Raw genomic sequence first — 26,623 nt, 5'->3', positions numbered from 1 at the left:
TATATGAAATGAATCGCCAGTCCAGGTTCGATACATGGTACTGGATGCTTAGGGCTGGTGCGCTGGGACGACCCAGAGGGATGGTACGGAGAAGGAGGAGGGTTCAGGATGGGGAACACATGTATACCTGTGGCAGATTCATGCTGATATATGGCAAAACCAATACAATATTGTAAAGTTAAAAAATAAAATAAAATTTAAAAAAATGCACACATATTCTTGATTAATATTCTACATTATTTTTGTCTCAGCAATTAGGAAGGAGATCAAAAAGGAGGCAAATTGTCCAGTGTTATAAATAATTGTGCCCTGTGACAAACCCACAGAAACCCCATCCCTGATCTCAGGTCCTCAGTAAACCTACCAGGACCTCAATTTTAAAACTCCGTTCTTAAAGAAATCAAAGAGACAGGGCCCAAATTCTATCCCCTTACCCCCAACCTCATTTTCCATTCTCCCTCAGCAAATATTCTAACTCCACAGACTCCAATAAAAGAAACAAATCCCTTGGTTTTGTTGACCTAGTGAAGAGTACTGCGCTGGTGTTTTCACACTAGCAAATAGAATTTACTGCTAAAGAGTCAGAAGGCTACTCTGTAATTTTCAGTTTGCACAGTTCTTTGATGTGGTGTACTGCAGAAATTTCAAATCTAGGTGCCGGTGTGGGGTAAGCAGCAACCCCATGGGCCTAGTTTCCAGAAAGAACCAGCACTTTCCACACACAAAAAAGAGAGAACACATTCTTGTCTGGTAAGAAGATAGAAAGCTCAGGGTCAAGAAGGCAGCCAATGTGCGAGTCTAAAGTTTTCAGAGGAGAGAAGGAAAGATTGCCTTTCGAGCTATAATTTTCAGCTCTGTGAAGGCACTGCAAGCACAGATCATCACTATGCAGCTATTGTATTTCAGGCATTGATTTTTGCAATGAGGCACAAGGAATAGCAAACACTGAATTTTCATTAGCTCCTTGGGGAAAGTGAGCATCCCTACCAAACCAAACTGTCCAGAACTTATTAAGGGATAATTTATATAAGCAGGCTCAATGGAACTTGAACAAATAGCAGCAATAGAAATAAAGTGTTTATAGATGAGTTGCTAATTTGAACTAGAACATGTCCTTATTAAAGAGCTACCGATTCAATGCACTTGTCTCTCCTTTACTCAAAACCTTAATAGGAGAACTGTCTTTTGCTTTCTTTTTTCTTTTGAATATGTTTTAGACAAAAGGGTACTATGAAAACCTGAAGAGTTAAGAGATAATGCAGGACTGACAATACCTGTAAGAAAGAGAGATGACTGTATTAGAAAGCAGTCCCGGTCACTGGTAACATATTATGTACTCAGACACCTAAGCAAGCTTTGGGAAGCATGTTGAGTGATGTAGAGTCGTCTCTGTGGCATTTATCAAACACTATTTGATGCTATGCTACTTTCTGCTCCCTGCAAAACCATCTGCTCCCTGAGATCAGAAATGCTCTCTAGCTCACTACAGCAGCTATGTGCTCTAGGGCTATTTTTCCAGAGAGATATTAAGAATCATTGTTTCCATAAAGTATAGATATTATCCTGGGCAGTTTGGCATGTAAAATCTCAGAATTTTGTATTTTTGGTAGGATGCTAGCATAGGAATCACGTTTCAAAAAGACTTGTAACTCACTACTGCATAATTTCAGGAAGGTTTAATTAATAGTAATAATAAACAACTTTGGATGATTGAAAAGAAAAAAAATTCTAAATATTTTAACAAGCTGATAGAAACCAAACCAAACAATTTGCTGCTCTGATAAACTTGTGCTCTATAAAGCTGTTTTGTGCATCTCTGGACATTTCATTTGACCTATTCTCAAATCTATTTTGACGAATAGGTAGATGGCTAATACCTATTAGACATACCTTTTAGGCAGTAGCATCATCAGTTGGCCATTAGGGTCAGCAATAAGCAGTTACATTTAGTAGGATATTTTACAAACACTGCTTTATTCAAATCGACTTTATTCAGCCATAACTTATGAAAAATAAAATGTACCCAACTAATGTGTAAAATTCAACAAATTGCAATAAATATATGCAAACACACAAATGCTGCTACGGTCAAAATGCAAAGTGTACCCAGCCCCTCAGAAAAGTTACTCAAGTCCCTTTCAGGCCATGCCCACCCTCATCTGGCAACCACTGGTGTGCGTTCTCTCACTGCCCGTCAGTTTTATACCTTCCTGGTTTTCACATAAAATCACACAGCATGGAGTGATTTTATGTAAAATTTCTATTTTGTAATAGAAAGCACATCTTTGTATCTGTCTTCCCTTGCTCAGCACAATGTTTGGTTCCCCTGTATATAAAGTGTTTTATCTTCTGATCATTTAAAGATTTCTTTTCATCTTTACTTTTCAGAAGTTTGGTTATAATGTGCCTAGGCATAGTTTCGTTTATATTTATCTTGCCTTTTTAGCTTTTTGAATCTGTGAATTTATCTCTTTGTCAAATTTGGGAATTTGGGGGACTGTATGTCTTTAGATATCTTTCTATCTTCCTCCGTGAACTAAAATTTTATGTGTTAAAGCAAATTGTATATATTTGAGTCTCTTTATTTTTTAATCTTTCTTTCTCTCCATCTCCAGATTGAATACTCCTTATTGTTCTATCATCAAATTTACTGATATTTTTCTTTGTCATCTACATTTTGCTTATCCAGTGAGTGAGGCATTCTTATTTTAGATATTGTATTTCCTACTTCTAAAAAATCCATTTTTAATACTGTACATATCTCAACTGAACTGATCTATTGTTTCCATTCATCACAAGCATATTTTCTCTCATATCATTGAGCATAATTATATATTCTTTCAAATGTTTATCTGATAATTCCAACATTTGGCTCATTCACAGTCAATTTTTTCTTAGGGATCTTTTCTCCTAAAAGAATGATTCACAGCTTTATGCTTCGTATGTTGAGCAATCTAGATTGTATCCTAAACATATGCATTTAAAGTTGTAGAGACTCTGAATTCTCTCCAAACATAGTCCAATACTGTGTTTATCTGCTTGTCTTATCAGGTTGCTTTGGTTAAATTCAAACTGCACACTATCTTGGGCAGCTGTTCCGATCTTATTTCTGTCCTTTTTAATAATCAAATTATGGTAACTTCACATGCCCCTGGCGTATCTGATGAAAAGCAATTCACTTGAATGTATCACTTGACAATTACATGAAATCATAAGTATGCCTACCAGCCAGTGTATTGGCCATCTTTGCCTTGCAATTTTCACCCTCTTCCCCACTGTGTATGTTCACCGACTGTAGAGTCTTTCCATGAAGTCTCACCATTGCAACTGCCTGCCATGTCACCCTTAATTGAGTTCTGAACAGAGGCAGACGGGCCTTTTCTAGTTCTTCCTTAGAATCTGAAGTAGCTCCATCTGTGTCTAGGGTCCCACAAAGCATCTAATTCAGTCTGTTTTGCCTGTTTCCAGCATGATTTCTTTACCCAGATCTCAACTTTATTTCTAAAATATCATAATCAAATATTAATAGAGTTCAGAATCTGAGGAATATAAAACATGTCTTCACTCTAATAATAATAATAATTCACCAGATTATTTACTGTATTCTAGGATCTTCTTGATAAAGTTAGAAAGTAATACTTCAGGATTTGATCTCTGTAGTCAGATTGCTTGGGTTAATATTAGTACTTTGAGTATGTTTCTAAATCTCTTTGTGCTTCAGTTTCACATCTAGAAAAGTGAGGGGGAAAATGACCAGTTTTATAGTGTTATGAAAATTAAATGAGTTAATATACTTGATGTACTTAAAATTGTGCCAGGTCCATGCTGCTGCTGCTGCTGCTGCTAAGTTGCTTCAGTCGTGTCCGACTCTGTGTGACCCCATAGACGGCAGCCCACTAGGCTCCGCTGTCCTTGGGATTCTCCAGGCAAGAACGCTGGAGTGGGCTGCCATTTCCTTCTAGTGATCACTTAATAAATATTAGCTATTACATTATTAATAAATTTTAGCTTAATAAATATTAGCTATTATATTATGAATATAATTGTATTGAAAAATTCTTTCAGATAGATTTTCTTTTTTGTTTTTAAATATAAATGTATTTAATTGGAGGTTAATTACTTTACAATATTGTATTGGTTTTGCCATACATCAACATGGATCTGCCACAGGTATACACGTGTTCCCCATCCCAAACCCCCCTCCCTCCACCCTCCCCGTACCATCCCTCTGGGTCGTCCCAGTGCACCAGCCCCAAGCATCCAGTATCATGCATTGAACTTGGACTGGCGATTCATTTCATATATGATATTATACATGTTTCAATGCCATTCTCCCAAATCATCCCACCCTCTCCCTCTCCCACAGAGTCCAAAAGACTGTTCTATACATCTGTGTCTCTTTTGCTGTTTTTCTTTTCTTTTTATATTTCATAAATGAGAAAGCTGAGATAATAAAAATTTGAATTATTTGCCCAAGTTCACTTAGCTTTGAAGAAATAAAAACTAGGATTTTGAATCAGGCATTCTGGCTCCAGAAGCCATGTGTTTAACTCCTCTCTTACTATATATGCAGTCCAAGTAACTGCTTGGAGGACAGTGCTATATTCCTGTCTCTGCATGGCCTCAAAGTTCACTCATTTTTAACGGATATGAATAGACACTGGGAAAAGGGGGAAGGAGATTGTATCCGGCTTTTACTTAGCCAACTAACATTGTCTTGTAACTCCTATGATTAATTGTTTCTAAAAATCTACTATATCTTTTAAAGATTTAAGGTCTGTTCTGAATCTTCAACTCTTTGGATTTTTGTTTATTTAAATCTCAGAAAAGACCTTGTTGCTGAATCGTACAGGTAGATACATAAATACCACCTGCATAACTTTGATCTTGCAACATTATATTATATTGTTTTCATAATAACATTGCTCAGATGCTGACCTATATTAAATTTTAATTATCACAGTTTGGAAATACATCTCTCTACAGTTGGAGTCAGAAAGAGTCAGACACAACTGAGCAACTGAGCACGCAGGCCTAAGAAGTAAATATTATACTACATACAACTTAAATTAGGAGTAAAAACAGAAATATTTTTGTTTTGCTCCCATAAAATTTATATTTTTATTAAAAATGTCAAGCTACTGTTATAAATATTACAGAGTAATATGTATTATTATAGAATGTATGAAAGAAAATGTATAATAAAAAGGGACATTTAGGGTTTCTAATTCTGCATGCTCAGTTGCTCAGTTGTGTCCAGCTCTTTGCAAACCCATGGCTACAGCCCACCAGGCTCCTCCGTTCATGGAATTTTCCAGGCAAGAGTTGTGAAGTGAATTGCCATTTGCCACTCCAGGGGATCTTCCCAATCCAGAGATCGAACCCTTGCCCCTATGTCTGCTTCGTTGGCAAGTGGATTCTTCACCACTGCACCACCTGGGAAGCCCTTTCTAATTTTATCTCCCACTACATTTTGCATAGCAATCCTTTCTGTGACATCATAGGTATATAATTATCCAGACATTACATTAGATTCTATTAGAAAGTTTAGATTTTTTTTCTTATAAATTTTTTTCTATATTGAACTAAAAACTCCCTTTCTATAACTGCCACTTATTAGCCTTAAATCCAGTTGCAATAAAACATGAAAATGAAGTCTCCCTTTCATGTTACAGCTACTTAAAATAATTATCCTTTCTGCATAAAATTATTTGCAGACCTTTCTTAACAATAATAATTGTCTAACATATGAATTCAGGCTTGTCTATTTCCTTTTTAAAAGGCTGTAATTAGAACTTAACATAATATGATGTGTGTCATCATACAAGTGCAGAATCAACTGAACTATCACCTCTCCTGATCTGGATATTCTGCTTGAATTAATGTAGTTTCTGATAGCCTTTTTTTTTTTTTTTAACTTGTACCACTAATCTTGCTTGTTCACAGAATGTATTAAAGTTCCCTTATTGATTTAAATATTATTAAAATATTATATCAGTCTATAAAGATATACTACCGCTTTATAGAACCAAATCAATTTAAAGCAATATACATACAATTACATTTTTTTAGCACACATACTTATATGCAAGTCATAGGAACTTAAGGTACCATTGAAGATTGAATAACTGATAGTCTGAGTTTAGTTTTACCATAAATTTATACCATAAATTTAGTTTTACCATAATTGCTTTCCATTTTACAACACCAAGTATTGTGGTATTTTTATATAAGGATCTGCTCATGTAAATGTCAGTGTCTTAAGTGCTATTTTTCCCCTGAGTTTATCTTGCAAATGTTCTAATTTAGATGAGATACTAAGCATGTTCATCCCTCTTGTCGATGTTGTCTCACAGAACTCTATCAGAGAAGCTGAGTCCTAACTTTCTTTTGACAGAAGGTAATGCCAGACTAAGTAACTAAATTTATACCATATTAACTTTTAGTTAGGTTGCTCTAAACTGTCGATAGTCATGTGATGAGCTCACTCTCAAGAAGTTAGATGAAGCGTCAGCAGCATATTAAGTGTACATTGCCTCAGCATAAAGTTTAATCACTTTGCCAGGCATTTGAGAACAGTTCCCTGTCTTTACTATGCATACCGTTTACCTTCTGCAGTTCCCTAAAGTGAACTTGGTATTTTAGGTTAAGGTCCTGGAATTGTGACCCTCTCCCACTACATACCCACACAAGGGTATACTCTCCATCACATAATCACATAGGCGCTCTTCCTGATTTTTCTCGTTATATGTTTTATCTGAAATGTCCTCCCCTCTTCTCTTCTCCACCTGTCTTCTCTCTATGTCTCTGGTCCTGCGTATCATGTCCCACTCCTTTTGGGAAGAATCTCAAAATAACTCTAATCTACATTTCTTAAAGGCTTCCCTGGTGGCTCAGGGATAAAGAACCCACCTGCCAATGCAGGAGACTCAGATTCAATCCCTGGGTCAGGAAGATGCCTTGGAGAAGGAAACGGCAACCCACTCCAATGTTCTTGCCTGGGAAATCCCATGGACAGAGGAGCCCGCTGGGCTACAGTCCACAGGGTGGCAAAAGAGCCAAACAAAACTTCACGACTAAACAGCAAGTTTCTTAAAACCTGAGAGAGCTAGTTCTCTTTAATAAAGGCAAAGGAAATAACTGCTTAGAAGAAATAATGCAAATAAAGGTGTTCTGTGTCCTTTTTACTCCTCCCTTTAGCTTACAAGAAATGGAAAGGGAAGCAGTTAAGAAGGCCACCCTACAATGGAATTAGGGAGTGAGGTATACTAATTGCCTTGTCACTGCAATTGACACCGCATCAGTGACGTCAAGCACAGAGCCAGACACATCAGGATTATGTAGCCAACATTTAGAGAATATATCTTTAGGAAAATGGGTGAGATGGAAGTTGGCAAAATGCATCTCATAGTTGCCCTGCCCAACTTGAACTATAGGGAAGAGCTTGGACTAGGGTAGTTAGAGGCAGTTCAACTGGTATGGGTACAGCAATTGAATAACTAGTCCATTAAAAACATGATCTTGCATCCCAAATGGACATGCAGGCTTGGAGCGGCCAGAAGAAATGTCTGCTAAACTCTTTTCCATGTCTCAAAATGTCACACTATGATTTTAAAAGAAACTCTGAATGCTTTATAGCTAGGAATGTTTTTTGCACAAGGAATAGACATGTCAAAGGGGTCTGGAAAAATATCTTCTAGTATATGAAAAAGGAACTGAACTTTTACACACAGTCCTAAAAGAGGAAGGACAGTGACTGTAAGGCATATGGAGAAAGACTTTGATTAGGTACAAAAAGAAACTTTGTAAAACAAAGCAGTTTCCAATGAGAATGTTCTGGACAGATCTTAAAAAGAGATGACAGTTGGACTAGTGAGATAATTCATAAGATACCTTCTATTTTTGAGACTCTATGATTTATGAGTCTTTGAAATTTCTTGCTGGAGTGAAAGAATTAGAGGCATCCCACTGTTAGTGGGAGTACAATTTGGACAACCACCATCAGAGTCATCATAAGCAATTATTTAAAATGCAGATTTCATCCAACAAGGATCCACTATATTGCACAGGAGATCAGAATAGATGTAAAAGACCTTTAAAGTTTTTTAATAATAAATAAAGAAATAAAATGCAGATTTCTGAGCTCAGTCCAAAGGATACTACCTGGAGGTGTCTTGAAAAGGAACCTTGAAATCTGCATTTTCCAAAGTCCTAGGCAATTCTAATGTCCATTAAAGTTATAGAACTTTCCATCTAATGTTCGCAAATTTAAGTAAGCATCAGAAGCCATAGGTTGGTTCTAACAGGACATTATACATCCTTTGTTACTGACATTATTCCTTTGTTCCTTAGGTTCTCTGGCCTTTTGTACTTCAAAGGCATATGCTTAGGCGGAAGAGAAAATAAGTACAAAAGTCTCAGTGCTCGACAGGTAAGATAGTTTCTGTTGGATGCCATTCATTTTTTGCCATTTTTAATAAGCAGAAAAATAAGAAAATCTGGAAACAATAGTGTCACATGGAAAACAACACTTTTTGCTAAAATGGCATACTGTGTAAGCATCCCAAATGCTATTAATATCTGTGGCTATCTTATAAAATATTCACAGTGTCTGTAACTCTGAATAGCAAGTGCATAGAAACATCAAAAGAACCTTCACAGAAATATTCACGCAAAAAGATACTTAGCTGTTTAATTCTCTATTTTAACAAGGAGCCCAGGGATACCTATTAAAAAAAAAAAAAAAACACACCCACTGGAAGTGGGCTCAAGTCAAATTTAAAGCTTCTTGAAGCTTCTATCGGAGACCCAGCCACCTCTTTTCCTACTCCCTGTTTGAATCGAGTCCCATTATTGAGTACCAGCTACCTAGAAACAAAGACATCCTATATATTCAGACATCCATCCCCACTCTTGTGAATGTAGGGATCCATGCAAGGCATGATCAGTCTTTGTCTCAAGTCTTCAAAACCCTGCCTAGTGGCTTTGCTTCCCTTTTGCTTCGATCCACCATTGGATGAGCTGTCATGTAGAGGAAGTGAATCCATGCTACCAAATGCCTAAAGGTCATCTCTCCTTCACTCTTAGAGGAAAGGCATTCAAATACTACAGTGACAATTAGCAAAACCTCAAATTGCACCAAGTCATGGACAACAAACTCAGTACACAGATAAAGCACATTCTCCTAACAAAAGTATTGATATCTTCTTAGCCATTATATTCAGACATGTAATGGGTGAAAACCAGAGGGAAACAGTGTGACTCTACAGAAAGATCAGTAAATTGAATACCAGGAAAAAAGGACTTCAGATTCAATTCTGCCACAAATTCATTGTGTGACTTTAGACAAATCTTTTCTTTTTGTGTGGCTTCACTGTCTCCATCTGCAAAATGAGACAGTAGAATTCAACAACCTCTTTCATTTCTCCCAGCTCTAAGCTTTTATGGAGTTTTCTTCTCTTTTTCGTGTTAACATTCCTATGACTAAAGTAAGTATATTTTACTTTATGGGAAAAATGTCCATAAATATACAATATAAGCAAAAAGCCTCTTGCTTCCTAATTACATTGCCTTAAAGAGTCAAGATGATGATGACAATTTCTTCCAATTGTAGTTTTTGTCTACTTTTAATAAAACGGGTATTAATTTACCATCTGCATTGCTTTTAGCACTGAACAATAGCTAGAATTATATCAAAGATGATGCTACTTATACTAGTCAAGGTTCCCCAGAGAATCAGAACCACAATAGGATATACAGAGATATACAGAAAGAGATTTATGAGGGATTGGCTCACACAACTATGGAGCCTGGAAAGTCTCACAATCTGCCATTTGCAAGCCCAGGAAAGCCAGAGGTGTAGTTCCAGTCCAAACTCTAAGGTCTGAGAACCAAGAAACCCAAGGGTGTAAGTCCCAGTCCAAGTCTAAACCAAGAACACTGATATCTGAGGCCAAGAGAAAATGGATACTCCAGGTCAAGCAAAGAGCTAGTTCAATTTTCCTCCACTTTAATGTTCTCTTCAGACCCTTAAAAGATTAATGATGCCTGCCTCAATTGATGAGGGTTACCATCTTTACTTAGTCTACTGATTCAAATACTAATTCTTCCTAAAGCACCATCACAGACACATCCAGCAATAATGCTTTACCAGCTATGTGGGCATTCCTTAACCCAGTCAAGCTGATACATAAATTTATCACAATGCCATTATGCCACTTTTTATATAAGGGATCCCAAAAAGGGTACTTGAGCTTCATAAGTTTCTGAGTCCTCATCTGTAAAACAAAGATAAGAGTAATACTGAACCATGTGAGGATTGAATGAGACAATACTTGTAAAATGTTGAACCAAATACCTATAAAATGTTGAGAGAGTGCCAGTTGAATACTCAGTTTATTACATATGATTTACCAATAATAAATTTATTAGGAAGAAATAACAGATGACTTCATGATCAGAAATCTTCTATTCTCTACTTTGAAACACATAAAAGATGATTCTATTTTCTCCAAACTAATTAGAAAGTGAAAGCCACATCAGCTTTTTAAAAGCAGGTTTTAACCAGTCAAAATGATTCCAAAATTTATATGAGAAGACAAGTACATATAGCACTCATAAGTATACAATATTTTCCTACTTTCTATGAAGTAGAATTTCAGAAGAGTAAATAAATATATTGGTTACTCAGTAAGTTATGTTGAAACCAGTTGCTAAACATCTGAAAAAAAAAATCAGCAGGTCAATACTGTTTTCCCTAAAACCAAATAAATCCCAGATTGGTCAAAGATTTTAATATAAAAAATTAAGCCATAAAAATACTATTAAACAACAGAAAAATATATTTTAGAACATCAGAGTTCAGAAGACCTTTCTATAGCAAACAGAAAACCCAGAATTATAAATAAAACATTCATTAGGTAAAGGAAAGATTGACTACATAAATATTAAACTTTTCTGCAAAGAAGAAGTTTGAAAGAAATGGCAAAACTGGAGGGAATTATGCAATATACATGATAAGCATCTTCCGTATATAAGGAAATAATATCCTTAGTATATAAAGAAATATTATAAAGCCAAAAGGAATAAAAATAGAATTTGAAAAGATATACAAATTTACTTTAACTAACATTTATATTTAAATATTAATAAAATATAATTTTAACCTATTAAACTGTCAAAAACACATTTTGTTGACTGGGTTTTAGGTAGTAATTCTCTTTCATTGTTTCAGTTCAGTTCAGTTCAGTTCAGTCGCTCAGTCATGTCCGACTCTTTGCGACCCCATGAATTGCAGCACGCCAGGCCTTCCTGTCCATCACCAACTCCCAGAGTTCACTCAGACTCAATGTCCATTGAGTCAGTGGTGCCATCCAGCCATCTCATCCTCTGTCTTTCATTGTTTGAGGGACTATAAATCGACACACCCTCTCTGAGGGTAATTTGACAATATATATCAACATTTAAAATTCACAAAGCCTTTGACAAACAAGAGCCTCTTCTAGGAATTTTTCCTGCAGATACACTTGACATGGATAAATGATATTCTAAATACCAAGGTACTAGGTGTAGAATGTTAAGGAATTAATTATAAATTACAGTGTACCCATACAGTAGAATATCATATAGCCATAAAAATGACAGAGACGTACAGATTAGATAGACATAGATATAAAACGATTGTATAATTAGGAAAACATAAACCTCTCTAGACAGTTCAGCCAGAGAAGGTTTGGACATGTTGAAAGGGGCAGAAAGAAGGTGATCCCCAGATTCTAGGAAGCTACTAGATGCTGGGAGGCTAGAGTAACAAGGGAGGCAAGGGAGTATTGCCAATGGTGAGAAAGCTGCCTCTCCCCATGGCAGGAGCCCTTGATCCTTTACTGGCCACTGAGCTGCTGGAAATGAGTTGAGTACAGCTGAACACAGTACCTCTGTTACTGTATCTGTCATCCTAAATAGAGTGACTGTTACTGGGCCGGCTGGGACCACTACCACCCTTGCTGCCACCTTGGAGTCACCAGTATTGTGTGAGTCCACAAATTCAGGAAGCTGTTTGCTGCAGCCTGACAGTAGCAGATGTGTAAAGACAAATCCCTCCTTGTCTCCTCCAGCCTTCTAATCCCCTGCAGGGCTTCTTCTTGGAAGACTGTAACTAGAAGCCAGATGAGAAGGCAAAGTGTAAAAGGCAGTTGTGAGGCTTCAAGCCCAACGTACAAAAGAAGGCAATGAACAGCATTTGGGGCAGTTTTCAAGATACAATTTTAAATGAAAAGACCAATTTAGAACCGCCATACTGTCTTCCACAGAGGCTGCATCACATTACATCTGAACCTGTACTACACAAGATTCTCCTTTCTCCATGTTCTTGGGAGCACTTATCTCATCTTTTTCATCATAGCCATTCAGCCTGGTGTGAGGTGATATCTTATTACAGTTTGATTTGCATTTTCCTAACTTTTAGAGCTATTGAATACCTTTTCATGTACTTATAGGCTATTTGTATGTCTTCTTTAGAAAAAAAATGTCTACTCAAGTTCTTTGCCCATTTTAAACACTGAATTACTTGGGTTTTTTTGTTTTTTTTTGTTTTGTTTTGGTTTGGTTTTTTGCTACTGAGTTGTACAAGTTCCTTATATATTTTGGATATTTGTGGTATCCAAAGAGAAAGACTTTTCTTCCCACTTACACTATACTCTATTGTACTGTGTGCTTACATTGCTTTATATATAAAAAAGAATTCTACATCCAAAAAAGCAAAAATTGTCAGGATAAATAATAAAATACACTGTCTATCCCTACAGTTACTTTTCCACTTGAAATAGTATCACCTTTTCATTTAGGGATTCTAAAAATCTTAAAGCACTAATCTTAAAAATCTAAAGGTAAAGAGATCCTTTACCCTTGTCCTCAGAAGTCATGGGATAACATGCATCAAAGCATGTGCTATTGCCCTTTCAAATTTCCAAATATGTTTTCTTCCTTGATCGTTGCCATAAAAATATACCAAAAAAAAAAAAAAAGTACAGTTACTTTATTTCTAAGATATAGAGACCAAGAAGTTAAAGGACTTGTTTCAAATGACTTCAAATGACTCTGCCAATGCTTTGCAGAGTTGGAGTCTGAACCCAGGTCTTCTTATTCCAGAACCTTCACTTTTCCCAAATTGCCTCTTCTATTCTGTCTAGATTCTTCCACTGGCTTGGGTATTGTAGGATCAAATAGCATCTCAAATAAGCCAGCTATTACTTGGAGGCTAACAACACCATGGTTGTAAAAAGGGTTTTACCTTAGGTTGATATATGTATGGCCTAGTTTGCTAAATATTGGTCATAATTAATAGAGATAATCACTGCCACAACATGAATAGTAAAAGTAACTCTCACCACCACAAATGATGGAGTCCTAATTATGTGCTGGGCTCTGAATACTTTAGACATACTATCTCCTTTATACAGTATTATGATATTCCCACTGGCCATGGTGTTATAGGCTGAATTGTGTCTTCCAAAGTTCATTATGTTGAACTTATAAGCCTCCAAACTGGTGGAATGACACTGTATTTGGAGACAGAGTTTTTATAGGGATAAATAAGGTTAGTGGAAGTTGCTCAGTTGTGTCCGACTCTTTGCAATGCCATGAACTATACAGTCCACAGAATTCTCCAGGCCAGAGTACTGGAGTGGGAAGCCCTTTCTTTCTCCAGGGGATCTTCCCAACCCAAGGACCCAGGTCTCCTGCATTGTGGGCAGGTTCTTTACCAGCTGAGCCACAAGGGAAGCCCAAGAATACTGGAGTGGGTAACCTTTAAACAAGGTTAAGTGGGGTCTTATGGGTGGGGTGTAATCCAAGATAGCTGTTATCCTTCTAAGAAGTGACAGAGACACTGGGGATGTGAACACACAGAGAAGAGGCCACATGAGGAGACAGTGAGAAGGTGGCCATTTACACTCCAAGGAGAAAAGCCTCAGGAAAAACCCAATCTGCCAAACAAAACCTTGGTCTTAGCCTTCAAGCCTCCAGAGCTGTTAGATATATACCAACTTGTTGCACTTTGTTATGCTGACTCTAATAAACTAATAAATATGTAAGACACAAATTTTGGTAAGATTTTCTTGCACCTCTGAAATGGATTTAAAGCAGGAGAAACTAATGCAACTGAACAATCAGTCACGCATTTCTAGTGCTACAGATCCTCCTGCTTTTTGGCAATCGCTACGGGACTGAGAGGTTTTTCTTTATCTACACGAGACATACAGAGCTTGTAACTATGCTTAAATCCATAACAGTGCATCTAATAAGAGTCCATTCCCATAGCCAGTCCAGTTCTTTATTTAGTATCTGTGCTGCAAAGCGAGCACTTCAGTGCTTTATTTAAAGGGCCCAGTGTGTGAGAAGGAGGCCGGAGGCCTGACCGGAATACAGGGGCACCAACCAGAGAACAGTCAAGGGGCCAGGAGGTGGTTGTTCTCCCATTCTGACAGAAAAGTCCATTTCCCACTTGCAAAGGATGAAACAAACCTCTAAAAGGGTCAAACAAAACAGATTTTTCATTAAATGTGTTGAATAAAGATCTTCATTTGAAACAATTATTAAAGGCCAAAGAGACGCTGTGAGATTTGGAGAGCAGACTGGCCTTCTCCAAGAGATCACAGCCACAGGAGGCTCAGACGGAGTCTCATTAGAGCTCTGGCATGCCACATCCTGAACTCAAAGCCCGGGGTTATTTTTCACAGATAAACTTCTGAAGGCGGCAGAAAGTCTGTGGACAAAGGGTAGCTGACACAGTCATTTCTCTTGTGGCATTTCACAGATACATGTTTTTAATCAGAAGTCTTAGATCTGCTCAAGCCCAGTAACATAAAACAAAGACAAGGATGAGAACCCTATTTTCAGAATCATTAAGTTATAAGTCCGTTTAGCATTTCTGAGCATGCCTGGGTATCTGCAGTTCATCTTATGTTGGCTTAATCACGATGGATACTTGAAGTCAGCAAAGTCAACAAGCAAAGTAACCGTCATTTCTTCCTAATGAACTCAACAAACAGAACCAAGTGTTTTCAGATTTTAGTGATTTTAGATCAGAGAAAGTCTCTTACTTACTAACACCACTAAAGAACAGTACATATTTACTGAGAGGCTATTGGGTGCCAGATGTGGTGCCAAGAAAAACAAATATGAATAAAATCCAGTTTTTATATGCTAAACACAACACATCTAAAATAAGGGAAAAGCAAGTGCTGAACTGAAGCTTCCCAGGTGGCTCAGTGGTAAAGAATCCACCTGCCGATGCAAGAGACATGGGTTCAGTCCCTGGGGTAGGAAGATCCCCTGGAGGAGGAAATGGCAACCCACTTCAGTATTCTTTCCTGGAAAATCGCATGGACAGAAGAGCCTGGTGGGCTACAGTGCATGGAGTCACAAAGAGTTGGACATGACTGAGTGTACACACACACACACACACACACACACAAGTACTGAACTAACCTTAACTCAAGGCAGAATATGAGATGTCACAGGAAAGGTGCAGAAATATGCAGAGGAGAATCAGGAAGGGAAAGGAGCCTCTGATTGCATGATGGAAGCAAACTGGGACATGTTTCAAGGGGAGGTAGGCTTCAACATAGGTCTTAAGGAATCTGTGGGGTTTCCACAGAGGGAGCTAAGGGGAAGCCCATTTCCAGGGAGAATAAGAGAGCAGGAGAAATTTGGTAAAGCAAACATATAGTTTCATTTTAAGGAAGTATAAAAAGTCTAGCTTGGCAGAAGATAAACTACATCATCCAGTTTACTAACAAAGACACAAAACCTGGATGCCAGAAAAGATAGATTTAACACAAAAATTGTGTATCTTTTGTATAATGAAAGAGGTCATGAACAAAAGTAAAAGACAAGGGTCTGAAAATGGAAATCTTTGCAATTATACCACTTGTGGGACTCCTCTGGCGGTTAAGACTCTGAGCTCCCAGTGCAGGAGCCCCAGGTTTGATCCCTGGTCAGGGACCCAGATCCCACATGTTTCAAGTGAATGCTGAATGATTATTCACATGAAGCAACCAAGATCCTGCATTCCACAGCCAACATCTTATGAAGCAAAAATAATAATTAATAATAATAACATGTGGCTACATATATTATCACAAAGCAAATATACAGAAATTCCAAGGTATAGAAATTTTACAGGGAGTGTCAGTTGATGATACTGTAACAAAACAAGAAATAACCATAATGTAAAGAAAAAAATTAACTATTTGGAAAGTTTAAAACATTCCCCCAATAGCTCCAGAGATAAAGATAGAATTAAAAGTGTAATTACAAAAGATTTCTAAAACAACAATGGAATTACATATTACACTGCAAGTAATGGTTCAAAACTAGTTCCAAATAATTTCCAAACAATATTCTATGCTTTTATTACTAAAAGATATTTGTAGATTTAGACACATATTCAACAATAGAAGTTAGGGATCCAAATAAAGAGAAGAGATGAATTAGGAAATCTGAAGGTAGGAATGAAAACTTAAAAAAAAAAAAAAAAAAGAGTACATTTGAGAAAACCAAAATATGTTTCTTCAAAAACATAGTATAAATGTTAACTAGTCAATCAAGACAAAAATGAGTAAAAGAAATATTAAGAAGATTTAAAAGTATTAATATCTGTAGTCTTCCCAGATGTATTTACCAGTATTGCAATTTTAATCCATATTTGAAAGACTAGGCACTTCAAACAAAGATACTTAAATTTTTTGTATAATAGCAAGAATGTCAGAAAACTTTACAAAGATGAGAATTATAAAGGAGATCAACTATTTTCTGATATGACTGTAAGCTCTAATGCTAGAGTAATTGAAACAGTAATTAGCAACATAATGTATACTCAGTTCAGTGAACTTGAACTGAAAGATCAGAAGTTGAATAAAAATATCCAAAATTTACAGAAAAATAATGATGATAAGAGAGAAAATGATAGAAAAAAATATAGTGAAGTAATCTACATAAGCCTGGGGGAGAAATAACTTTCTAAGGGCAAACCATAAAAAATGCACATATCAATGGCATAAAAGTATAAAGCTCTGAGCAAAAATGCTCCACAAATTAAATGACAAGATTTTTTAGATGTACTGTTTTTGACTTATCAAATTAATAGAGGTGAAAGAGACTGAGAGCACCCAAAATTAGCAGTTTCCAGCATTCTCCTTAAATTGCTGATTCTAATGTCATTGGTGCAGTCTTTCTGGAGGGCAAGGAGATGGTAAACTAAAGATCAGAAAGAAAGTTTAGTCTGGGGACAGAGAGTCATGGCTGTGTTGCAGGAATGGGGACCCCTTCCAGGGCCCCAAACTGGGCTCTTTTCTAACACTCAGAAATGAATTGTCCAAGGAGACACATGTGCTGACAAAGCAAGAGATTTTATTGGGAAAGGGCACCTGGGTGGAGAGCAGTAGGGTAAGGGAACCCAGGAGAATAGCTGTGCCACATGGTTCGCAGTCTCGGTTTTATGGTGATGGGATTAGTTTCCGGGTTGTCTTTGGCCAATCATTCTAATTCAGAGTCTTTCCTGGTGGCGCATGCATAGCCCATCCAAGATGGATGCTAGCGAGAGGGATTCTGGGAAGTGGATGGACACGCGGTGTCTCCTTTTGACCTTTCCCAAGCTCTTTCGGTTGGTGGTGGCTTATTAATTCCATATCCTTACCAGGATCTCCTGTCATAAAACAACTCATGCGAATGGTTACTAAAGGGCCTGACCAGGGTGGGTGGTTTCAGTCAGTATGCCTCCCCTAACAGCTGTAGCTGAAGATTTTTTTTCAATTGTGTATTTTTCTATGTATGTTTGCCGATGCATTCACACTTGTAAGTTTGGTTGATTTATTCAGAGTTTGGTCAGGTAGGCAAAAATGAATAGGAAAGGATTTAATAAAGATGGTTGGGGCTTATCAAGCCACTATCTGTCAGAGAAAACAGCCACCTGCTTTTAGGAGGTAAAGAGGCTGCTACCTTGATTCTAAAACAAATGAGCCACAGGGGAATGCCTAGGACAGAGTGCAAGCCTCACATCTGTCGGTCCACTGGAAGCAGTGCCTTCACTTTTGCTGCCCGGAAGCTCTCTTTTGCTCTCTTTGGTTCTTTACTGCCTCTTATTGATGGAATCTAGCCTAGATTCTACTGGGAAAGGGATACAGGGAAAAATTTAGAAGGGGTACTGATGATGCTGAACTGGCATGTTGGGTCTGAGTTTTCTACTTGCGTGTGCGTGCATTAGAGACGATAATTAATTCAAGTCAACAACCATCTACGGAGCATCTGACATATGTCAGGCATTTTGTTAGGCAGTTGGGGACATAAGCAGTCAACACAGAGTGTAGGGCCTAGATGAGGCAGACAAATAACAAATAACAGGACAATTGCAACACACTTGTCACCTGTTGGTATCTGCAAGGGACTGATTTCAGGACCCACCAAGGATACCCTAATCGTGGATGCTGAAGGCACGTATATAAAATGACACCACACTGTCAGCACTCTGGTTTGCAGGGCACTCAGCCCTCCAACAGGCAGCCTTCAGTGCTAGAGAGAAAAATAAAGGAGGGAGGGGAGGCAGAGGGTTAGAGGGTCACGCTTTAGATGGTGTGGTATGGAAACCTTCACTCAGGCACATCTGAGCTGAGACCTAAAATTAGTGAGGAGGAAAACCATCATGATATCCTGGGACAGTGTTACATTCAGAGGGAATAGCAAGTGACTAAGCCCTGGTGTGTCCCAGAGAGGAACATGGCAGGGGAGAGAGAGCTGTTAGAACAGAAATCAGAGGGAAAATGTAGGTAGGGCCTTGGGGGCCATTGTTAAAATTTTGGATTAAATCCTCAGTGAGATGGAAGCCATCAGAAGGTTTTGGGCAAAGGAGCAACGTAATTAGACTTATGCTCTCAAAGAATCCCTCTGGTTTCTGGGTTTAACATAAATAAAAGGGGGTCAAGATAAGAAGCAGGGAAACCACCTCTGATATATGTATTTTAATCATCCATGTGTAGCATCTGTAATGGAGATGGTAAGAGATTTTCGGTTTCTGGATGCTTTTTAAGTGGAGACCAGGATAATTCTACCATTTTACTGAGATAGACCATTTCTGAGGATGGGAGACTGTAGGAGGAACGGTTTAATGGAGGAACAGCTGGAGATGAGTTTGGACATGTTAAGTTTTAGATGCCAGTTAGACATCTAGTGGTAATGTCACAGAAAATATAATTCAGGCATGATCAACATGACCCTAGCATTCACCTCAGCTCGATTAAACCTTAGGCAGGCTTCTTCCTGATTATAAGCTTCCTTTTCCTAGAGCATTTACTTTAGAAAACTTGCAATTGTAAATTCTTTCTGCAGCTTTAAGATGTAAATCTTCTCCCAGCCTCTTGCCAGTTTTACAACCCATGAATGTCTTTCTCCAGGAGCCATCCTTCTAAACTGTAATCATCAAGAAAGATAGCACCCCTATCTCTCAGTCTCTGTGGGAGGGTAGCAACCTAACTTTGACAAGCACCAATTAGCAAATACAGATTGCAACAGTATGGAGTAAAGCCTTCCTTGCCTGTTTAACTCAGCCTGAGGTTATTTTTAAGAAGGGAAAGGTCTATGTTAGAAATCAACACTTGCAAGTCATCACTGTATCCATTTAAAGATTTATTCTTTCAACTTAAATTTCCCATAACCAGCATAACAATTTATTTTGCTTAAATGTTCTACTACCAGTACAAATGCATTGATTTGTTTAGCAATCACAACAACACTGTAATTTCTAAAAAATATCTAACATAAACTACCTCAATTTCTAAAAAAATAATTCTCATTTCCCTGGAGCCCAAGCATTGTATGTTATAGTTCTAATTTTACTGTAAGTCCTGGAGCACTTGAGACCCTTCTCAGGGATCTAGAGGGTAAAAATTTGATTGATGGGTTCATGGGATATACAAAGGCTTTGCAACTTGCAGTTTTCTTAGAACTCTCCCCCATTTTTCCTCTCCACTCCTTATCTCTTCTTCTGTCTTTACTCTCAAGGTCTCTTATTTTGTCAGATTCATGGTCTTCATATACTGTGCCTGCATGAAGAAAAAGAGCTCCTAATGCCAAAGAGAAGGCAATGGCACCCTACTCCAGTACTCTTGCCTGGAAAATCCCATGGACAGAGGAGCCTGGTGGGCTGCAGTCCATGGAGTCGCGAAAAGTTGGGCATGACTAAGCGACATCACTTTCACTTTTCACTTTCATGCATTGGAGAAGGAAATGGCAACCCAGTCCAGTGTTCTTGCCTGGAGAATCCCAGGGATGGGGGAGCCTGGTAGGTTGCCTTCTATGGGGTCACACAGAGTAAGACGTGATTGAAGCAACTTAGCAGCAGCAGCAGCGGCAATGCCAAAGGTAGAGTGGGGCCCAACAGGAGACAGTAAGTGGTGGCTTAAGCCTCAAGCCATAGGCTTTGTTTCTGATTTTTCCCCTTGAGATGGTTCTCCTTTGATTTTCTGTATTAAAGTTGAGAATAGTGTTGGCCTTGAGCAAACATTCCCAAGAGGCTAATACTCCAGCTTCCACTTCAGGCAACTTAAGTTCATCTTTATTATAGGAAATATATATATATTTTTAATCTAACACATGATTTTACCTAAACCATTATGAGTTGTTATTGCTGTTGTTTATTTGCTAAGATATGTTCAGCTCTTTGAGATCCCATGGACTGTAGTCCACCAGGCTCCTCTGTCTATGGGATTTCACAGGCAAGAATTGTGGAGTGGGTTGCCATTTCCTTCTCCAGGGGATCTTCCTGACCCAAGGATTAAACTTGCATATCCTGTTTAGCAGGCAAATTCTTTACCACTGAGCCACCTGGGAAGCCCACGCCATTATACGCATAGGTTGTAAAATGGGCTTAAGATCTTAGTTAAAACTGATAATAAATAAAAGAGAAAATGAATAAATAAAAGAATAAGAATATCATCGTAAGTTGCAAAAGTAGAAAATGGCATAAATAGTTAGGAAAATGTTAGAAGCAGTGACAAAGGTATTTTCAAGAACATTCATTTGGTAAAGCTCGATTACTATTAGGGTCAGTCAAATTACACATTGAGGCCTCAGGCCTATGAGCTCATGCTAATTTGAACAGCTGCTCAAAAGAGGTTCAGTGCTATTTGTTTGACAGATGGAGAAAATGGTACTCACTAATGACCTAAGTTGCTTTGACACAAACTGATTTCCCTATTGTTAAAACTCACTTACAATATCAATTGCAAATAAGTTTCAACAATGTGAACCTATTCTTCCATGCTGACATCCCAAGAAAGAACTTTTCAAAATCTGAGATTTTTCATTTGAAAGAATATCATCCTTATTGTAACCAATTTCCCCTAATTCTTTTCCAAAGAGCTGAGAAATGGAAAATCAACCATAGGTCATATATGTATTTCCATTGTTTGAATTAGATTTTTAGTCACCTTTGTTTCTGATTGTCATTATTTGGGGGTAATCTTCCCTACCTTTGGAAATAAAGGGGATGATTACATTTTATTCACAAGAAGGGATTTATGAGACTCATAATGTCAGAAGAAACAGATGTTTCTCTTTACTACAGCATTTCCTTTCTTTCATTGCATAGGAAGTCAGCTGGGGAATTTAGTCAGCTGCTAAATGTTGTATTGAATGAAACACCAATTAATGTTTGTTACTATTTGTCTATAATTTTTCCCTAACTGTTTTTATAAAAGGGAGTAAACTGTCCTTAAAATAATATCTCATCAGGACAAAGAAGATAGAAGACACAATAGAAGTGAAAGCCATTCCGTTGGAAAATATACATGAAATGTGTGAGAATTAATAACAATTCAAAACACTGCATGTCTTCAGGAGCTTTTAGGGAATCTCACTAACAGGGTCTGAGGAGTAAACCTCGTTCACTCTCTTCTAAAATAACAGATCAGAATACTTGAGATCCTCAGTCTTCTCGGATAACCCTTTCTAATGAATGTTACTCATATTAACAGGATTCAGGGATACAGATTTGTTTTTACAACAGTCTAATAAATGAGTTGGAGAAGGAAATGGCAACTCGCTCCAGTGTTCTTGCCTGGAGAATCCCAGGGACAGGGGAGTCTATGGGGTCGCACAGAGTCGGACGTGACTGAAGCGACTTAGCAGCAGCAGCAGTAAATGAGTAAATGGACTTCAGGGATAGAGTATTTTGTTGCTGTTGTTACTGTTGCATTTAGTAAAATGCCATGAAATTAAAAGACGCCTACTCCTTGGAAGGGAAGTTATGACCAACCTAGATAGCATATTCAAAAGCAGAGACATTACTTTGCTAACAAAGGTTCATCTAGTCAAGGCTATGGTTTTTCCTGTGGTCATGTATGGATGTGAGAGTTGGACTGTGAAGAAGGCTGAGCGCGGAAGAATTGATGCTTTTGAACTGTGGTGTTGGAGAAGACTCTTGAGAGTCCCTTGGGCTGCAAGGATCCAACCAGTCCATTCTGAAGGAGATCAGCCCTGGGATTTCTTTGGAGGGAATGATGCTGAAGCTGAAGCTCCAGTACTTTGGCTACCTCATGCGAAGAGTTGACTCATTGGAAAAGACTCTGATGCTGGGAGGGATTGGGGGCAAGAGGAGAAGTGGATAACAGAGAATGAGATGGCTGGATGGCATCACTGACTTGATGGACGTGAGTCTGAGTGAACTCCGGGAGTTGGTGATGGACAGGGAGGCCTGGCGTGCTGTGATTCATGGGGTCGCAAAGAGTCGGACACGACTGAGCGACTGATCTGATCTGATCTGAAAATGCAACTTTTCCTTCTCACCTTCTGTAAGCATTATTTTTGTCTGTATGGAACTCAACATCTTTCAATTTCACTTTCATCAGCCTTTGGTGTTTGGCCTCTGAAGCCACATTCTTTTCCAATTCTTTTATGATCATTCCTCATTTTCTCTCTTATATCTGATAAGAAGAACAATGTTAATTCTTTCTGCACTTTAAATATGTTTATGTCCCTCTATATCCACGTTTAATTTGCATGCTTAAGGAACATAAAACTAATAATTATGACCATCTACTCAGTGACACTTTATCATAAACCCATAAATGACAGGCTAATCAACTGCATCTAGGAATATGCATTATCTTTGATGTTTAGCTTAGGACCTGTGTCAGTCAAAGTTCTTCAGAGGAACAGAACCAGGAACGTGTCTGTTACATTGACAGAGACTTGTATTAAGGAACTGCCTTGCATGATTATGGAGATGGGTAAGTACCATAATCTGTAGGGTGAGCTGGGGACCAAAGATAGTCAATGGTTTAGTTTTAGCTTGAATCTGAAGGACTAAGAGTCAGGAGAGCCAAGAACTGGCAGACTTGGGACCCAAGAAGAAGTGTTTCAGTTAAATTAACCAGAGAAAACCCTTGACTGCTTTTCGGATCTATTTCTTTGGCTCTAGTATTGTGCTCTGTTGTCTGTGCTTAGTCATGCTGGCTCTGCGTCTTTGTGAAAGAATGCTGCCTGTAACCTGAGATGTACATAGTAGCCTTTCTCAGGGCTTTGCCTCCCAGCCTTGACCTTTGGAGCCATAACAATTTTACATTCAAACAGAAAAAAAAAAAAGGTTGCAGCACAGAAAATAATATTTGTCTTGTTGGAGGTTTACAGGACTTGTTGAGGTTCCCGCTTCAACTCGAGATGAGGCCCTTGTCGCCTGCACCAACTCGAGAGGAATCCCGAGAGGCCCCTCACAACTCGAAAGGATTCCTGACTTCCCAGAGACAACATGAGAGGCCCCCTCAGGTCCCCGTGGCAACTCGAGGGAACCCACACTTCCTGCCGCAACTCACAACTCGAGAAACACCTTGAGATTCCCCCTTCCATGCAAATTGAGGCCTGATTTCCCTGCTGTGACTCCAGAGCACTCCTGTGCTCACCCTCGCAACTTGAATGGAGACTTGACTTCCCTAAGGCAACATGAGAGGCTCCCTGAGTTCCCCATGGTACCTGGAGAGGAATCTCAAGCCTCCAGCCACAACTCGAGACAAACCACGAGATGCCCCGGTCAAGGCAAGATGAGGCCCTTTTCTCTTGCAGCACCTCGAGAGCAATCCCACGTTCCCTCTCAAAACTTGAGAGAAAGCTTGACTCACTTTAGGCAACTCAAGGGGGCCCAGAGATCCCCGTCACAACTCGAGATGAAAGCCGAATTTCCCGCCACAACTCGACTAGAACCCCGTGTGTCCCACCTCATTCAGAGATGAGGGCCCATTCCCTGCTTCAACTCAAGAGGAATCCCAACTTCCCCTCTCACCACAAGAAGAGGCCTGTGTCACCTCTTGATTCTTGAGTGGAACCCCGCGAATCCTGCTGCAAGGAAAAAGGACGCCAAATTCCCCCTCAGCTCCAGATAAGTCCTGATTCCCCTGCAACGAATCCAATGGAACACCCAGTATCCCCTTACAACAGGATGGGAGGCCTGTCAGCCCTGCCTGTCCTCTTGAAAAAGCCCAAATTCCCCGCCTGAACTCGACCGGAGGCCTGACAGCCCTTTGAGAACTGAGAGGAACGCAGAGTTCCATGCCTCAACAGCAGGCGAGGCATGACTCCCTTGTTGAACCTTGATAGGAAACGCGAGATCCCTGTCGCCACCGGAGTGGAACACTGAGTTTCCCGACTGAACTCTAGACTCGGCCCTAGTCGCTGGCAGCGACTCGAGAGGAATCCCGACGGGCCCCTCGCAACTCGAAAAGGGACCTGACTTCTCTGAGGCAATACGAGCGGGTCCCTGAGATCCCCGTGGCCACTCAAGAGGAACCCCACGCTTCCCGCCACAACCCGTGAACAACCACGAGATTCTCCCCTCAACGCGAGAGGAGGCCCTTTTCCAGAGCAGTGTCTCGAGAGAAACCCCACATTCCCTCTTGAAATGTGAAAGGGTACTTGACACCATTGATGCAACTCAGGAAGGTCCCTGAGATACCGGTCCCCACTAGAGAGGAACCCCGAGTTTCATGCCACAACTCAAGAAGAGCCCCGTTTTACCCCTCTTCTAATCGAGATGAGGCTCGATTCCCCTGCTTTGTCTGGAAAGGAATCCCGACGTTGCCGTCCGCCCTCAGGAGGAGGCCAGTCTCCCTTTGAAACTCGAGGGCATCCCCAGGAGTTGTGCCTCAATTCGAAAAGACCCTGATTTCCCCATCCACTCCAGATATGCCTGATTCCCCTGCCCGGACTTGACTGGAACCCTGAGGATTGACTCAAAACACGAATGGAGGGGTGAAAGCCCTGTGGCACCTCGAGAAAAAGCCCCAGTACTCTGTGTCCACTCGACAGGAAGCCTGACACCTCTTTTATACCTTGAGAGGGAAGCAGAGTTCCATGTCTCCACACGAGATGAGGCCTGAGTCCCCTGTTCCAACTCCAGTGGAACCCTGAGATCCATGTCAGAACTGCAGAGGAACCCTGAGGTTCCAGCCTCAACTCGAGATGAGGCCATATGCTCCTGCACGGATTGCAGAGGAATCCCAAGAGGCTCCTCGCACCTCGAATGGAGACTTGACTTCCCTAACGCAACACCAGAGGCTCCCTGAGTTCCCCATGGTACATGGAAAGGAATCTCAAGCCTCCAACCACAACTCGAGACAAACCACGAGATGCCCCGGTCAACGCAAGATGAGGCCCTTTTCTCTTGCAGCACCTCAAGAGCAATCCCACGTTCCCTCTCAAAACTTGAGAGAAAGCTTGACTCACTTTAGGCAACTCAAGGGGGCCCAGAGATCCCCGTCACAACTCGAGATGAAAGCCGAATTTCCCGCCACAACTCGACTAGAACCCCGTGTGTCCCACCTCATTCAGAGATGAGGGCCCATTCCCTGCTTCAACTCAAGAGGAATCCCAACTTCCCCTCTCACCACAAGAAGAGGCCTGTGTCACCTCTTGATTCTCGAGTGGAACTCCGCGGATCCTGCTGCAAGGAAAAAGGAGGCCGAGTTCCCCCTCAGCTCCAGATAAGTCCTGATTCCCCTGCAACGAATCCAATGGAACACCCAGTATCCCCTCACAACAGGACGGGAGGCCTGTCGGCCCTGCCTGTCCTCTTGAAAAAGCCCAAATTCCCCACCTGATCTCGACCGGAGGCCTGACAGCCCTTTGAGAACTCGAGAGGAACGCAGAGTTCCATGCCTCAACACCAGGCGAGGACTGACTCCCTTGTTGAACCTTGATAGGAAGCCCGAGATACCTGTCGCCGCCGGAGTGGAACACTGAGTTTCTCAACTGAACTCTAGACTCGGCCCTGTTCGCGGGCAGCGACTCGAGAGGAGTCCCGACGGGCCCCTCTCAACTCGAAAAGGGACCTGACTTCTCTGAGGCAACATGAGCCATTCCCTGAGATCCCCATTGCAACTCGAGAGGAACCCCACAGCAACCACCACCCCTCCCACGATCCTCCCACCACCCTCCCACCACCCTGCCACCGTCCTCCCAACCACTTTCCCATCCATCCACTCACATCCTATCATTCATCCTCCCATCTACCTTCCCACCATCCTTAGACCATCCTCCACCACCCTCCCACCATCCCCCCACAATCCCCCAAAACTAGGAACTT

Source organism: Bison bison, unplaced genomic scaffold (genome assembly GCF_000754665.1).
Source record: "Bison bison bison isolate TAMUID 2011002044 unplaced genomic scaffold, Bison_UMD1.0 scf7180017864075, whole genome shotgun sequence".
NCBI lineage: Eukaryota > Metazoa > Chordata > Mammalia > Artiodactyla > Bovidae > Bison > Bison bison.
The sequence above is the reverse complement of the archived record's forward strand: the minus strand, read 5'-3'. Positions refer to the sequence as shown.